Source organism: Corythoichthys intestinalis, chromosome 11, assembly GCF_030265065.1.
Source record: "Corythoichthys intestinalis isolate RoL2023-P3 chromosome 11, ASM3026506v1, whole genome shotgun sequence".
In the NCBI taxonomy this organism is placed as follows: Eukaryota; Metazoa; Chordata; class Actinopteri; order Syngnathiformes; family Syngnathidae; genus Corythoichthys; species Corythoichthys intestinalis.
In genome coordinates this window covers 44,807,089-44,823,430 of record NC_080405.1, presented here as the reverse complement: position 1 = coordinate 44,823,430, position 16,342 = coordinate 44,807,089, and the positions used below count along the sequence as shown (strand labels likewise).

The 16,342-nt window shown below is 39.8% G+C and overlaps 1 long non-coding RNA gene across 2 annotated transcripts in view; it reads left to right on the top strand.

Annotated features, from left to right (window-relative positions):
• The first annotated feature begins 5,287 nt into the window (after positions 1-5,287).
• LOC130924322 (uncharacterized) overlaps positions 5,288-16,342 on the top strand; it is a 177,839-nt gene continuing 166,784 nt past the window's right edge. For both annotated transcript variants that reach the window (XR_009064858.1, XR_009064857.1), the window contains exons 1-3: positions 5,288-5,355; positions 5,504-5,611; positions 13,235-13,419. This is a non-coding gene — a long non-coding RNA (uncharacterized LOC130924322). The remainder of the gene's footprint in view (positions 5,356-5,503; positions 5,612-13,234; positions 13,420-16,342) is intronic.

Sequence of the window (16,342 nt, the reverse complement as noted above, 5' to 3'; positions counted from 1 at the left end):
TAACGCTGGTGAGTCGATCATTTCGAATCTAGTTCTCTATACATGTGCTAATGCTGCCATGTCTGTCATTTCGCCTCTAGTCATAATACATATGATATCTACCTTAGCATCATTTGAGTGTAGTTTGTAGGCTATCGGCTACAGTCAGGTATTATTGGAGCCACCTAGCATTGCATTTGCAAAGGCGTCACAACTCCCTTCCCTGAGAAAAGTAATTAATTAAATCAATCAATACTGAAAAAAAATAACGCCGTTATCAACAACACTGGTGGTAATATCGCCCAACAGTCGCCAGCTTCGTCAGGTTTTTAAGCATTTATTTCAAAACTTGTGCAACACTACATGCCTACTGTCCGCCGCAGCTGAACATGAAAAGTGAAGGTAAAAAGTCCTCTCTCACTCTGTCAAGTCAGCCACGCGGTGCGTTCAGGTGCACCACGCAAAACACATTCGCCACATTAGAACCCGATTCGTTACATTATTACAGGTTTTATTATTATTACTATTATTATATTATTATTCCAATTTTTATTCATAATGTATTTGTTTTGCTCTGAGCAGTTGCTATTTGCAATAGTACTAGCTGCATTTACTAAGGATTTAGTATAGTTTTGCAGGCCGTGGACCGAATTAATGGAATTATAATTAGGGCTGTCAAAATTATCACGTTAACGGGTTCTAATTATTTTTTAAATTAATCACGTTAAAATATTTGACGCAATTAACGCACATGCCCCGCTCAAACATTAAAATGACAGCACAGTGAAAGGTGTACTTGTTGTGTTTTTTTTGGAGTTTTGTCGCCCTCTGCTGGCATTTGGGTGCGACTGATTTTATAGGCTTGAGCACCCATGAGCACCTGGGATACTAGTTTATTTTTTGATTGAAAATTTTACAAATTTTATTAAAACGAAAACATTAAGAGGGGTTTTAATATAAAATTTCTATAACTTGTACTAACATTTATCTTTTAAGAACTACAAGTCTTTCTATCCATGGATCGCTTTAACAGAATGTTAACAATGGTAATGCCATCTTGTTGATTTATTGTTATAATAAACAAATACAGTACTTATGTACCGTATGTTGAATGTATATATCCATCTTGTGTCTCATCTTTCCATTCCAACAATAATTTGCAGAAAAATATGGCATATTTTAGAGATGGTTTGAATTGCGATTAATTACGATTAATGAATTTTTAAGCTGTAATTAACTCGATTAAAAATTTTAATCGTTCAACACCCCTAATTATAATGTATTCTTGTGGGAAAATCCTTCTGGACATACAACCATTTCGACTTACAAACACGGTCCTGGAACGAATTAACTTTGTACAGTATGTAGAGGTACCACTGGACTGTTGGACTTTTTGGATAGTTATTTTGAGAATTAGGGGTACTTAAAGGGTTAATTCTGATTTACATGAAAATTCGGGTTACGTCGCCAGCATAGGAAAGGAACTCGTTCGTAACCCAGGGAATACCTATACTTTCTTGTTTAACTCATTTACTGCTCTTGACAGTTATAGAAATCAAATCTATTTCAACTGGGAACCTTGCATTGAGTGACCATGTTTTACTGTCGTTGACAGTGAAAGACATCGAATCCAATTTGACTGGGGGGGCTGGAGGCCTCCCGATAGAAAATGGATTGGACGTCTCTCGTCATCAATGGTAGCTAATGAGTTAATACTTGAAAATAAATACAGAACAGAAAATGCATTTTAAATCTCTTCCGCTAGCTGAGCTGACCTTGGCGACACCACTAAATATCCTAACAAGCTGTTGCTTCTTCAAAAGAAACTTTCTGGCTTTACAAGCTCTCCTGCCAAACTAGTCCACACAGAATGTTTGTACTCCGACGCGCTACGTAAACAGTTTTTAAAGCTCAAGGCGGTGTAGGGGAATGAAGCTTGTTGTTTGTGCCTTTGCTTCGCGAGGCTGTAAAGCCATAACGACAAAAAAAAATGGTGTGCCGTTTCACATTGGGAGTGGCTTGTTGTCTTGGCGGGGGTCAAGTTGTGTGTGAATAGGGTGAAAATAAACAGGAAGGCAATTCTGATTGCCTCCATTTAGGAGGTGACCTAACGTCACTTCAGCTTCTGTTCGTCTATGTCCTTTACATTTTTTTCCGAGGGAGGAGTGTAGGAATGTCTAAGGCTGCTCGGCTGTGAAAGTTTGTAGACAAGGTTAATTCATTCGCTACCGTTGACGCTAGCCCTCCCTGTACAAATGGATTGGACATTTCTTGCCGTCAATGGCAACAAATGCGCTAATAATCACATTAGCGTCTGTTCACAGCCCAAGGACCAGGTTCTAGGGTTGGGAGGCATCTTCTTAGGCCTCCCTCCAGGCTCTCCACATCCAACAGGAGTGGGGGGTCCAGAAGAGGAAGCTTAGGAGTTACCCCCCCACCACCGCCACAGCACCTCCACACCCCTCCAGATCAAAGACAAGGGACACAGAGGGGCTTATCTGTTGTTGATTTTAGGCTTACGCTCAAGCACGGGCTTCTAGAAATGTGTCAGGGTATTACAGGATTTGATCAGTGGAACTTCATCTCCTGCCCCCGACACCCCTCACTCACACATCTTTTTATTTATTAAAGGTCTTTGAACCTGGTGGGGTCTTTTGTCCACTGGAGGGGTGATTTAGCTGAAAAAAGAGAGAGGAAGAGTGCATCAGGAAGGGGTTGAGGGTCACGTGGGTGTCAAATGGACCAAAATGCAGTAGATGAAATGGCATGGTTCTTTAAAGCAGTTTGTGTATGCACTCCAAAGTTGATCATAGAAATTAAAGACAAAAAAGTATTTCGGCCTCTTGCGGTTACCTGTGGCATTTACTTTTTGATCTGCATGTGTTTCAGTCAGCCAGCTGTGGAGGAGTTGAAAGGAAAGCGTGCGCCCACCCTGTGAATATCACACCATTACTCAGGACGCATCAAAAGAGGAACACTTTGTTCGAACAAAGGAAAGTGTGAGAGGGCTAGCGAGCAAAATCACCACCCAACGCAAAGAAAAAAAAAAGTGAAACCAGCTGTCCGCTAGTGCCTCATCTTTACGACGAGGCTGAGACGCGTGCTCATAACCGTGTCCGTGTTTGGCCACAATCAAACGCTCAATTGGCCTTTACAGGAACGTCGCCATGTTGCGCCAAGGTCTTTTTTTTTTTTTTTGAGAGAGAGAGAGAGAGAGAGAGAGAGAGAGAGAGAGAGCGCGAGTAGGGGGCTTTTTTTTGTATTCGAGCCTTTAAAATATATATGAAGTGTAGTGAGAGTAGACAACAAAGGGGCCCCTCTAATTCTTTCCTTTCCTGAGGGCCTGGAGTACACATATTGCCCACATCAAGCATGCAGACTTCCTCCCCACGCGCTGTACAGGTGCAACTTTAAAAGACTTCTTGTTCAAGGTCGCTAGATGCCTGCAGAGAAAAAATCCCCTCTGTCTCTTCTTCTGCTTTCTCCACAACTTTTCACTAACTTTCTATTCCCAGCTCTTTCTTAGCTCCGCTTTTATCTGGATTTGTTGTGTGCAATGCCAATGCCACGACACTATCACAACCATAATGACTCTTGACCAAAAGTTGTTGTTTTCTGAGCTGATGTAAGTACAGTATGTGACTGTACTGAAACTAAATGTTATTATAATTAACGTGAAAAAGCTCAATCTCATTTATACCAAAATCATTATTTTATGAGAACTAATAACAAGTAGAGCTAATTTTGGTCAGAGAGAGTAATAGTAATTTAAATGGTCTCTGCATATGAATCTGTGACCCATTTTGTCATTACAATGGTGTGAGGTAAAAGCCTCTGAAGCCCCTTTCAGACATACAGTACATTGAACGGCGGTTAAATCCCGGGATTTAAATGGGTGGCGCTTATTTCTGATAGCAATTTCCCGGGTGGAATTACACGGAGATGACACGGACATTAACTAGGTAGCGTAGCCTAGTATAATGTCAAGGATTTACCCGGGACGTGGCATGTGTGAAAGCAGCCGTTTAATTCCCGGGTCACAGCGTAAAGGCTGATGACGTAAATACCATGGTGAGCTGATTGTCATTAACTCTTTCTCCACAGTAAGACGAAAACCAGTAAACAAACCTCGCAATTGTCAACATGGAAAACTGGAAAGATATCAAAATTAAACTGGAAACATAATGAAATTAAATTGCTGCTCGATTTTAGACAAGGAAGAGACAGTCCATCGTCCATCTTTGGAAATGCGTGGTTTATTTTGTTGCCGATGCCAACTAAAAATGACGTAATGTCCGGGTTATAAAATCTTGCTCCACCCTCCACGCACAGAAAGCGCCGAGTCGCTAACACGGGACAAGTCTGAAAGTGTCCAACCCTGGTAATTCCTGATACATCTCCCCATGTATGAAAGCCATGACAAGGGTAAATCCAACGTCATCTTACATGGGAATTTAGCAGTATTTAAGTCTTAAATGGGCTTAGCTTGCTTATTTTCACACTAAATATGATAAACATAAAGAAAAAATACTCACATGTACCACAATGTGAAATGCCTACTCTATCGTGTTATGATGTGCGTCCTTGGTCTAATGGGGACGGGACTTGATAAGCCCAGACTTCTCCCGTCAGCCCTCGTCTTTTCTTCAGTTTTCTTCGGGTTAATCATATCACAATGCTATCTTGTAATTGTCAATGATACCAATGATGATGATAATAAACAAACAAACAATAAACGAGGTATTACCGGAAAGCTTAGTCAAAACTTGTGTCCTCCCCGACTCCACATCAGGCTCAAACGCAACGCTTGCTGAAGTGGGCCTCAAAATTTGGCATGTGGGCATAGTTTGAACTGCACTAAAATGGTGAATAACAAAAAAGGAAAATCTGGCTCATGGTTGCATGGCTGTATATGCATTTTATACATATTCACAAGGAATTTTGTTGAACAAAAATGTTGCCAAACTTCAAACAGCCCGCCACTTAAATTTGACAAATTGTAAAATTAAAAAAAAAAATACCCGGGCAAATTATGGGGAGGCAACTTAGACCCTTTATAAATTTTGAATCATTTATTCGTACAAATATCAACTGTTTTTGTAATATTATGGAATATTTTACAAATTGTTATAAAAAAACTAAAATGCATTAAAACTTTTTTGGTAACATTTTTACAAACTCGATTTTCTTCTCACTCATCACTTTTGTCTATTTTGGCATTTATTAGACACAGTAGCACAGAATGAGCATGTAGAACGCTAATGAGCTAGTTTGCAGTAGAAGAAGAAAAACAAGTAGTAGAAGAAGAAACAAAAGTAGTAGAAGAAGAATTCAACCACGTTATTGAGGAAGTAAACGTATTGAACTCCAGACAAGGTAAGTTTGCCTCTTTTTTTTTATTTTTTATTTTTTTTAAACAGTCAATAATCGTAACATTGTTTTGGTAAAGTTGTGGTTCAAATTATATTTTTTGACTGTGTTATTTGCTCAATAGCTGCCTAATGAATTATATGCTAACTCTTAGGACTGCTGGCAACGCATGTCAAAATGCCGTAACACGCAAACCAACCTCGGATCAGCGTGCGAAGATGGATGGATGGATGGACGGACGGACGATCACAAAATTCCCTAGGTAATGCGAAAAAAGACGCGTATGACACATGTTTAGGTGAGCATAAATGAACCTAGCATGTTGCTCTTTTGTTGACCCATTAAGGCCCGTAAACTAATAAAATGCGGCTTGTATTCGTCAGGAAGTCTGTCCTTTTAACACTGTGAGATTTTACAGCACCCGAATAAGGTGAACAGCAGGTCATGAAATGTACTTAATGCTTGAATTTGTGATTATAAATCTGTGACAGTATGTCTGGATGTAAGCTTACTTGATGTTTGTTTTTCGTTTACATAAGATGAAATAATAGCTATCGTTTAAAAATCAGGATTCATATAAATAATGATTTCTGGAGTTAATCCCCCATACTTTAGAATTAACACTATAATATGTAAATACTATAGTACTACAGAATTCAGATTCTACACTATGAATAGCTTTAAAATGACACCCTTTTTTGAAAAATATGATTTGCAATGATTATTATAATTTTAATAATACTATTATGTATAGTAGTATACTATAATAATAATGCTAGATTTTTTTTAAAAGATTTGTTTTGAATAATGTTGGAAAGGCGAAGTCAGTGTTCTGAATATGTTTACATTCCATTCTTTCGCACTAGTAAATAGAGGCATGCGAAATTTCCGATTCTTAGATTATTCGCGATTCGGCCGTGGAAGATTCGAGAACGATTCACAAACATCCAAATTCTGATTATTGAATTACCGTAAATTCCGGACCATTGAGCGCCCCGGATTACAAGCCTCACCCAGTACATTTTTAAAGGAAAAAGCATTTTGTACATACATAAGCCTCTCCTGCCTATAAGCCGCGTGTGCCCACATATTAAACTGAAATATTTATAAAGAAATACACAGTTTTCCAAGTTTAAATACCATATTTTAACAAATCGGGTTATGATACAGCGCGTGACTTACAGGTAAGGGAGGTGCGGAAGAGCAAGAGACGTGCTGTCGTTGTTGTTGCGGGTGTGTCTGTGTGTGTGCGTCGGCTGCTAGAGGCAGCAGTCGTGTGTTGTTCGACGAGTTTCCAAAATAAAGAATTGCAACCTAACTTAACGGGTTACTATTTGTCATCGTTACAATACCTTAACTTTTCTTTCCAAACAGCGCCAGCAACACGGCACTTGGCTGACTCCTCAAGCTCACTCCTTAGCGTGTCGTCCTCTTCATCACGCAGCAGACCGGCTTTTCGAAACCCGTTGGTGATGGTGGATTTTTTTTCACGCTGCTCCACGCTGTCAGACTTTTGCAAAAGTTGCTCTTCGCATACGACCATTTTGTAAACGATCTGACGCCGCTGGCCATCCAAACCTTCAATTCAACTCGGCACATCATATCCATTTCTTCTGGCATGATGCGGATATGCTAATTCTTGCCTGGCACGGCCAGACTGTTCTCCGTGTGTTTTTCAAACATGTTGAATAAACTCCGCTCTCCTCGTATGTTTACTTCCGCGCGCAAGTCCCTCGTCCTGCCCGTCGCTGATTGGTCCACTCCGCTGTCTGTTTGCTGTGGCTTGCTCCGCTCTGAAAATTTTATCCGCTAAATGGTGGCCATACTCAATAGCTGGAACAGTGGTGAGTCTGGAGTACCAGGCTATGCTAATTCTACTAATGCACAAAGATGAGGGTCTGCTACTTTTATTCGTGCACAAAGCACAAACTTAAAATACGGGTAAGAGTGCCAACTAGCGTCTTCCTCGACACACATATTCCACGTGTCTTATGCTTGCATTTTATGCTCGAGCGCTCCTGGCGGTCGTTAGAAAAATTGATAAATTGGCCGCATCATTGCATACACCGCAGGATTCAAAATGAGGGAAAAAAGTAGGGGCTTGTAATCCGGAATTTACGGTATACTAGGTAAAGCTGAAATAAAACACAGTCAGCGCGGTCTTCAGGACGCAATGAGGAACGGACCGAGAGTAAATATCATGTTCAACTCATGCTGCTAGATAAAAAAAAACAATAATACCTGACTGCGGCTGTCAGCCGCTACAAACAGCGCCCAGTTGCTAGTTGCTACAAACATACGGCTAGGCATGTGCCGGTTACCGGTTTCACGGTTTACCGTGGTGTGAAAACGTCGCGGTTTCAAAACCACTAAAATTTTCCGTCAGACCGTAGGACGGTATTCGCTATTTTTCTTGTGTCAAAAATGCAGCCAGAAGCGGCTTGGCGCAGCAGCGCTCACCCCCTCCCGTTTGTTGCTGTGTGTGAGAGTGACGCTATCGGCTACACAGCCAGCTAACCCAAAAACAATTACTCCAAAAATAAGGCGTACTGTTCTTCAATTTATTGAGCTCTCAAATCGTGGTAAGTTTAATATACAAAATGAATACATTTAAAATGTACAATTAGATTTTTCCATGTGAGTAGCTTCCACAGATTAGCACCATGGAAAAAGTTCGCCCAAAACAAAACACACATTTTCCTTTCAAATTCAATATACAAACTAAGTAAAAGCTTACAAAGATGAATGTTAGCCTAGGCTCAGCTGGGAGAGCAACTTCGTTGAGTGTTACAGCCGCAGAGTGAGAAAACAAGCTTGATTCGCTTGAATGAAGGGGAAAAAGTGATAGCATCAAAGATCGCTAATTGCGAACGATGATCTTGCCCTACGCACAAATCCACGTTCGCTGGATCAAGGTGAGGTCTCACTCCCAATGTGTTTAAAAAAATTTTTTTTTTTGGATGAAACCTTTCCACAACAATATTGACATTTTAACTAACTTATACATTTTTACCTAACTTATGAATTCCTTATGTTCTTTTTAACACAAAGGCATGACATCATGTAGACTAGAGTTGACACAGTGGCTGAAAATGGCGAAACTTCACTTAAGCTTTTCCACCCTCAAAAAAAAGTCATGTAGTATAAATTTTTAAAAATTTTATTCAGAAGTGTTTTTACTTTATAGAAATTATTTTGTTCTTGCTGTAATCTTGTGCAACTTGAGCTGTGGCTGTGAGTGTAGTCTAAGTTATATTTATTTTAATCTTATTTCAAATATGTTTTTATTGATAATTTATTTATTTTAACAATATATTCATGTTCCAATTTGCAACTATGGTCTGAAAAAAAAAATCCTGTTCAATGGAAAAAAGTTTTTTTTTTTTTTTAACCCATACATCTCAAAATTTTTGGGAGCTATAATTGCAATACCGTGATACCGTGAAACCGCGGTATTTTTGCTCACGGTTATCGTACCGTCAAAATCTCATACCGGGACATGCCTACATACGGCAACATACGGCTATGGTAGATATCACATATATCTAGAACTAGATGTGAAATGACAGACGACGGCCGTGTTAGATCACATACCCAGAACTAGATGCGAAATGACAGACTTTCCCGCGCTAGTAAACAGGCGCCATCTTAAAGCAGCCTTACAGTGCTGCTCGAAAGTTTGTGAACCCCACAGCGATGGTCAGATTTTTTGTAAAAAAAACTAAAATAACCTTATTAAATGTTAAGTTATACCCAAATCCACAATACTGACATTCCAAATAATGGACTGAAACAAAAGAAATAGTTATATTGTCATTCTTTATTTAACAAAAGTGGTTGATTTAAGAAAAACTCAGATATCATGTGTGCAAAAGTATGTGAACCCCTTCAGTTAATAGGATATTGCGCCTCCTTTTGCAGAGATTACCTCAACCAAACGGTTTCTGTAGTGACTAATCAGCCTCTCACATCTACTTTGGGGGATTTTTGCCCATTCTTCCTTGCAGAACGCAGTCAGTTGAGAGAGGTTTGATGGGCGTCTGGCATGAGCTGCTCGCTTCAGGTCCCGCCACAGCATTTCAATGGTATTTAGGTCAGGACTTTGACTGGGCCAGTCCAGAACACGAATCTTCTTCTTTTTCAGCCATTCCTTGGTTGTATTGCTGGAATGCTTTGGATCATTATCATGTTGCATGATCCACCTTCTGCCAAGCTTTAACTTCAAAACAGATGGCGTCAGGTTATGTTCTAGGATTTGACAATATTCCTCAGAATTCATGATTCCCTGGACTATGTGGAGTTGTCCAGGTCCTGAGGATGAAAAGCAAGCCCAGATCTTGACATTCCCACCTCCATGCTTCACTGTTGGGAGAAGGTTCTTTTGGTGGTATGCAGTGTTGACTTTTCGCCAGACATGGCGGTTTTGGTTGTGACCAAACAGTTCAATTTTGCACCTACATCAGTTGATGAAAACTCTTTTTAATTTAGTCTCGACAACACAACTGTTAAAAAAACAAAAAAAAAAACTACTGAATTGATTGATTAGGAAATCAGGTTGAAATAATAGAAAATTCCAAAATGTTGAGGGGGTTCACAAACTTTTGAGCAGCACTGTATCTAGAAGGCTCTGTTGTAGTGAACCTAATTACTTTTTATCTAAAAAAAAAAACAAATCTGCAAAATCTTGACTTGAATCCATCTTTAAATGATGAAACAGTTTTAAAACTTTCACGTCGAAAGTAGACAGAAGGGAAATTATGGAATAACGGGAGCAATTTTTAAAACTTTAACGGTTGATTCACAACATTAAATTAATTGAATGTATTTTAAAGCTGTTGATACAGAATGGGGACTTGCGTATTTTATCTTTATCTTGATACTGAAATAGTAGTTTATTTAGCCTGAGAGGATTTTTGAACAATTTTGGAACTAGTGTACAAAAAAATTAAAAGGGGGGGTGGGTGTTGTGGTGCCTCAGTAATCAATTTCTAATCGAATCGGAGCCTCTGAATCGTAATCGAATCGTTAGGTGCCCAAAGATTCCCACCTCTACTAGTAAACGCTATCAAAATATGACCTCATTGTTTATGTCTGATTAATTATTGTTAATTACATGTTGATTAGTACTTTAATAAAGACCTTAAGTGTTCCAAAATGTTTGTGAATAATAAGCGTAAACAAAAATTTCATTGCTAAATCAGTAAAAGATTTTTTTTTTTTTCTTTATTAGTCGCCTAATCGTAAAAATAGACAAATGACTAATCGGGAGGAAATTTGTCGTTTGGGACAGACCTACCGGAACATATTTCACCCATCTCCACTATTAACATACAGTAGATTGAATTCTTTCCTTAAAATATTGAGATAGAAAATTGAATAGTCAATTTAACCCTTGATTGGCACCTTTATCTTCTTATCCTTTCTGTATAAATGGTTATCCTTTGCTGACATACTAATTTAGCATTCCATCATTGTGCGGCCACATAATGGCAGCTAGCCTTGAATGGTAATGACTCGGGCTAATCAACGGTCAGCCATTATTCAAGCTGAGGTCGCGCTCCCTGAGGAGGAAGTGCAGTGGCGATCATCAATCTGCTGTGCTTGGGCCCGCATGAGAAAGGACTGGAGGTCGTGGGCGGTTTTCAAAGTTTAGGGCACTGTAGGTGCCAATCAGTACATTCACAACTTTAACCCCCCCCGCGTCACCTTCACCGCTGCCATCTACATGTCAAAGGGCCAAGCTTGTTGACTCGCCATGTTGGACTTCCACAGAAGAATCGTGTCGCTTTGTCGTCGTTTATCATTTCTCCTTTGTTGTCGCCTCTTTTCCTTCCTCTCCGCCACTAAATTTAAGAGGGAGGTAGAGAAGGAGGTCTGAATGGGTGAGGGAGGGAGGAAGTGGCGAGGGGGGGTTTAGGCATTGAGTTTGCCAAGTCAGGCAGAACGATGGACAGGAAGCCAGGCAGGAAGGAAGACGAGCCTCTCCCCGTGAAGTGCCATTGTTTACGTGACGGGACTTAAGCGGCTCAAAGTGGCCGGCGGCCTCCTTCGCCTCAAAGTGACCCACTTCTCAGGCCATGGCGCCCGTATCTGAAACGCCAGACCGAACGCCGAGCATGTGTACTCACGCACATATACCCTGGTAAAAAAAAAAAAAAAATGCTTTGGGTCAAATTGGAAGTACCTATCCAACTTTCAACAATTATAAATGTGTAAAAAAAAAAAGAGAAAGAAAAAAGGAGCGTTTGCTGTCTTTCCCCATTTTAATCAAATAATTAATAATAAAAAATATTTTGTCACAATTTGTTTTTATTTAAAGCAACACTAGGTAACTTTTCAACCTTTTATTTTTATCACATTTGTAATGATATGTCGACTGACAACTCATTGAATGACGCCTCTTTTATATCTTGTGAGAGTCTGTATCGCTTTAACCGGCACTAATTAACTTTGAGAAGGGTGGCAGGAACCCTGCCACACACAAAAACTACAAATGTGTTTACTGCTTTACGGCATACGTCACTTCTCCCTTTTATTATAAAGACGGCTCATGCGAATGCTTTTGCGCAAATTCTGCGAAGATGGCAGAGCAGCAAAAGAGACAAAAAGTTTTGTCCGAGGAGGGAAAAAAAAGGGGCGGCTACCAGGGATAAAAGGATATTGAAGAATAAACATTGGCCCGCCTTTCACTCACTAGTGTGATTCCGTCACTGTTGACGAATTCGGGTGGGGTGTTGGCTTTTTGTCACACTAAGCCACACGGTTGCTAACCGTCATATGCTATTGTTTAGCCACAACGTATTCACTGGCTACTGGTAGATCATGATCTCATGACACTGTGCTGGTGTGCGGTGATCTTAATGGGAAACGCAGTCTTCCTTAAGGCAAAACACTACCACTTTTGTCCACCGGCGTCACTAAAATTGACCAAACCTGAAAAGTTACCTAGTGTTGCTTTAGAAGACAAATGTAAATATATAAGAGAATATTTGCAATTAAGAGGCTCAAGTAAGAGGGTTCGGACAGTTTGTTGCAAAAAAAAAAAAAAATCAACGATGACTATAGTAGTTGTCAATTCATTTGACAATCAATTAGGTGTTGATTAGTCTATTGTGGCAGTCAAAGTTGGCAGAAATAATGGCCCTCCATACCATAACATTGACGTGACCTTTGAGAAAGATGACACTCCTGCTCTCTAGTCAGTTAGAAAAAAATGGCAACAGAAAAACATATAAATATCTGGATTGAATCAATTATATCGATGAATTGCCGAGTTCTGCTTTGTAAGGTAATGGCCCGAATATAAGACTGCCCTGATTATAAGACTCAAGTTTAAAAAAAGACTTTTTGAACCCCAAATTAATTTTTATACAGAAAATAATTACAGTACGTCTGAAACATGATTATAACAATATATTTGAGAGAAAAAGCATGTTATCGTTCCTCATTCAAATCTCACTACCTGAACATTTACATATGTAAACTAAAGTGCAATCACATTCATAAATGGCTTCTGGTTTTTGAAATGTAAATAAACCAATCTATTGTGATAAAACAACAAAATTGCAATAACTGCATTAACCATCAAAGTGAAATCTAACTAACTGTAGTCTTGAAACAAATCTGAATAAGGAAAAACATAGCAATAAAATAATGCAAACTGGTTAAACTTGAGAGTAGCTGAGATCTGTCATGACAGAACATCACTTCAATGATATCTGGCGCCATCTAGCGTCGTGAATGGGTTTAATGTCTAGACCGCGAATATAAGACGACCCCCACTTTTTCAGTGTTATTTCAATGCAAAAAACACCGTCTTATATTCGGGCCAATACAGCACTTTTAACAAACCAATTGTGAAAGCAAGAAGGCATTTTCCCTGCAGGTTTGAAACATCTTATGGGCTTGATGGGCGAAAGAAGAACCCTCCTGGTCTCCAGCTGTTCGCCAGTCCACCGGTGGAACGCTAATTTGGCCCCGCGGTGCTGTCGAGCGGCCGACTGAAGAGTGTCCAGATAACATTATCTCCTGACCGACTGGCGCGCCTGCATCCCCTACCTCATCCCAAAGGTAGGCTTTTAAAACTCACCGAGCCTTTGCTTTTATTCCGGGCCAACCAATCGTAGAGCGCGAGCCATCCGGCGCTATAATAGGAGAAACCTGTGTTTTGTCGAGCGGGGTTGAGGTAATGCCGTATGCGGTGGGGGTCGCACGCAGCTGCCGGGCCCGGTTTAGCTTTCATTGCTCGGCTTGTGCATTTAGTGTCTACAGATGGGTTTTTTACATCCGTGTAAGGCAGCAACATGTGTCCTCTTAAAGTGAGGAGGGGGCAAAGTTGAAGGGTCCGTTTACCCAAAGAAGACGAACAACCACTGTTCCTGTAAAGGAGAAGTGTCAAACTTGTTTTCATTGTGTGCCACACTGTAGTTTTGGTTGCCCTCAGGAGGGCAGTTATGATTTTTAAACCGCTTATTTTTGGTGAAGCGTATCATTTTTCGACAAGCCATGTTCTCTATGAGTCAAAAGCTGAGCTGCACTGTGTTTGTTTACAGAACAGGCGTCCAGCAAGGATGCGAGTTAAAGTTCTTGACTGTTCTGTTTCAGTGTAGAACCCCACTTGTCCTTAGGGTCAAAACACCCACCCCAATCTTGTGACAATTTGGTGCAAAAGAACAATGGAAATTGCAGAGCTTAATTTTGATGAAAGTAATACTTGTAGGTGCATCTTTTGGCAGTTTTACACCTTTTAGGGGATGGTGTTAATTACTCACAAATTTTCGCTATTTACAGCAGCCAGGACTCGGCACTTATGCCCCACAAGCATGTTCGGTGCGAAAAACCAAATCATCGCCCTAACACATAAAAGTGGCCCCTTCATTCAATTGATATCATTTATAAGGGTAGTTCCGATATATACTTCACCACAGGGTTTCCCGTACATATTAATTATTGTGGCGCACCGCCACACCAAAATAAAAGCCGCCACTCCGTGCAAAAGAGATGTTTAAAAAAGGAAAAATTTAAGGCCGTTTCAAACTAGTGACAGCCTAGTGTGAAGGGTTCAGTGGCAATCTATTCATTGTGTATTGTAATGTCCGTAATTCTGCCCGCTGTTATTTTGTTATTGTTTTTCTTGATTATTGTTGCCACAATAAAGTGGCTAAGCCAACACAGACTCCTCTCCTTCATCCCCCCCATCCGGGGCATTACAGTATTTTGGATCGGACTTTTCGGTGAAAGTAAGCAGTGGACGGCCGTCTTGGACGGAATGGCAAATTTGAATGAAATTGTGCCGAGAGGCGGGGAGAGCGCCGCCGCGCTAATATCAACAACGCGTATAAAAGCAGAGGGGCAGGTGTACTTGTTATATCTGCTACTAGGCGGTTTCGGCGGACGGATATACACAATCACGGCTGACGAAACCTTGATGTATGTGCTGTTTTTACCCAAGTTTCGCGGGCTCCGGGACACTCGAAAAATGACTCTCATACTTCTCCTTGCTGAGCTAATTGGTACCTCAATGAGCGTTTGTGTGGAAATGTAGTTCACGAACAACACCAAAAAAATATTCACGCTCTCAGCGAAACTAGTAAATCTCTTTACACGGCAATTTCCCCCTACTCCTTGAAATGGATCCATTACAAGGGCATAGGTTTGGTCTCAACATTGGTGGGGACGATTTAACAGCATAACCTGCATGTACACTTTTTGCTGGGGATGGACATTACCGTAATAAGACCCAACAGATTGGACGAACGGGGGTCAGGGCTACATTTCTCACCACCAATTTGAACCTAATTAATTGATAGGTTAAATGATCAATGCAAAAATAAATCTCTATTGCCGTACCAACTTTCACACTGAAAATTTAGGACGTTTTAATATGATGATTTTTCTGAAATCTATTTGAATAATTTTCTCCATCTTGTAAAGACTAGTTAACAGATTAATGGGTCAGATTATTCAATTTACTTTAGGTAAATATTACCATTTGTTCTTATTAAACCCATACATCTAAAGGTTGGTCATTTTTCACCAAAATCAAGTGGAAAAATGCTTTCAAATAATGTTTTGAGCAATATCACTTGTTGAATAAGAACATTAATGACGAAAAAAAAGTGTTTTTTTTTTTTTTTTTTGCTTAAAATAAGTGTGTTAAAAAATAGCTATCTGAAAATAATCTTATTTCAAGAAATCTGAGTAAAATCTACTTAAAGCACTGGCAGATAATTTCACTTATTTCTAGTAGATTGAAAACGAGAATTTAGTCATCTGCCAATCAAACGTGCGTTTGAGAGGAAAAAAAACTTGTCAGTGTAAGTCTGAACATAATGAAAGTAATTCACTTAATAATGGTAGGGTCAATTCTATCCTTACAAATATGTGAAGACAATCTAAATGACCTTATAACTGAACTCATTATATAATGCAAAAAGGTTGCTTAAAATTTGGTGGGGACAATTTGAGCATCCTGAAAAGTTCCTAGTGTTATGTCCCTAACGTCCCTATGCAAACCTACGCCATTGGTCCATTAACATAAGTACTATTATTGTTGTGTTAGTGTAGTATATATTAGGGCCAAATAAAATGAAAAAGGACTACGAAATGTAAGTCATCCTATTGCTACGAGAAAAAAAAACAGTCGTATTATTACGTAGGGTAATGTAACTGTAATCAGCTACGCATTTTACGTACATGAACTGTAGCTGAGAGCTACGACATTAGCCTGGCTCATGAAATATTTCAAATAGATCTTTGTTTATGGTTCGTTTTGGGAAACAAAATGTGAAAAAAAAGTATCACGATATGACGCAATTTTGCCATGGCATGAAATAGTGAGGCAGCCCGACTCCGATGCAGCCCTCTACCGCAGCTTCAAAAAATCCTAGGGGAAACACTGCACCATCAGTTGACTAGACAGCTCCTACAGACTGTAACGTGTGGTAGGTACGATGAGTGCATAAAAGTAACAAAATAAGGGAGCAGAATTCTT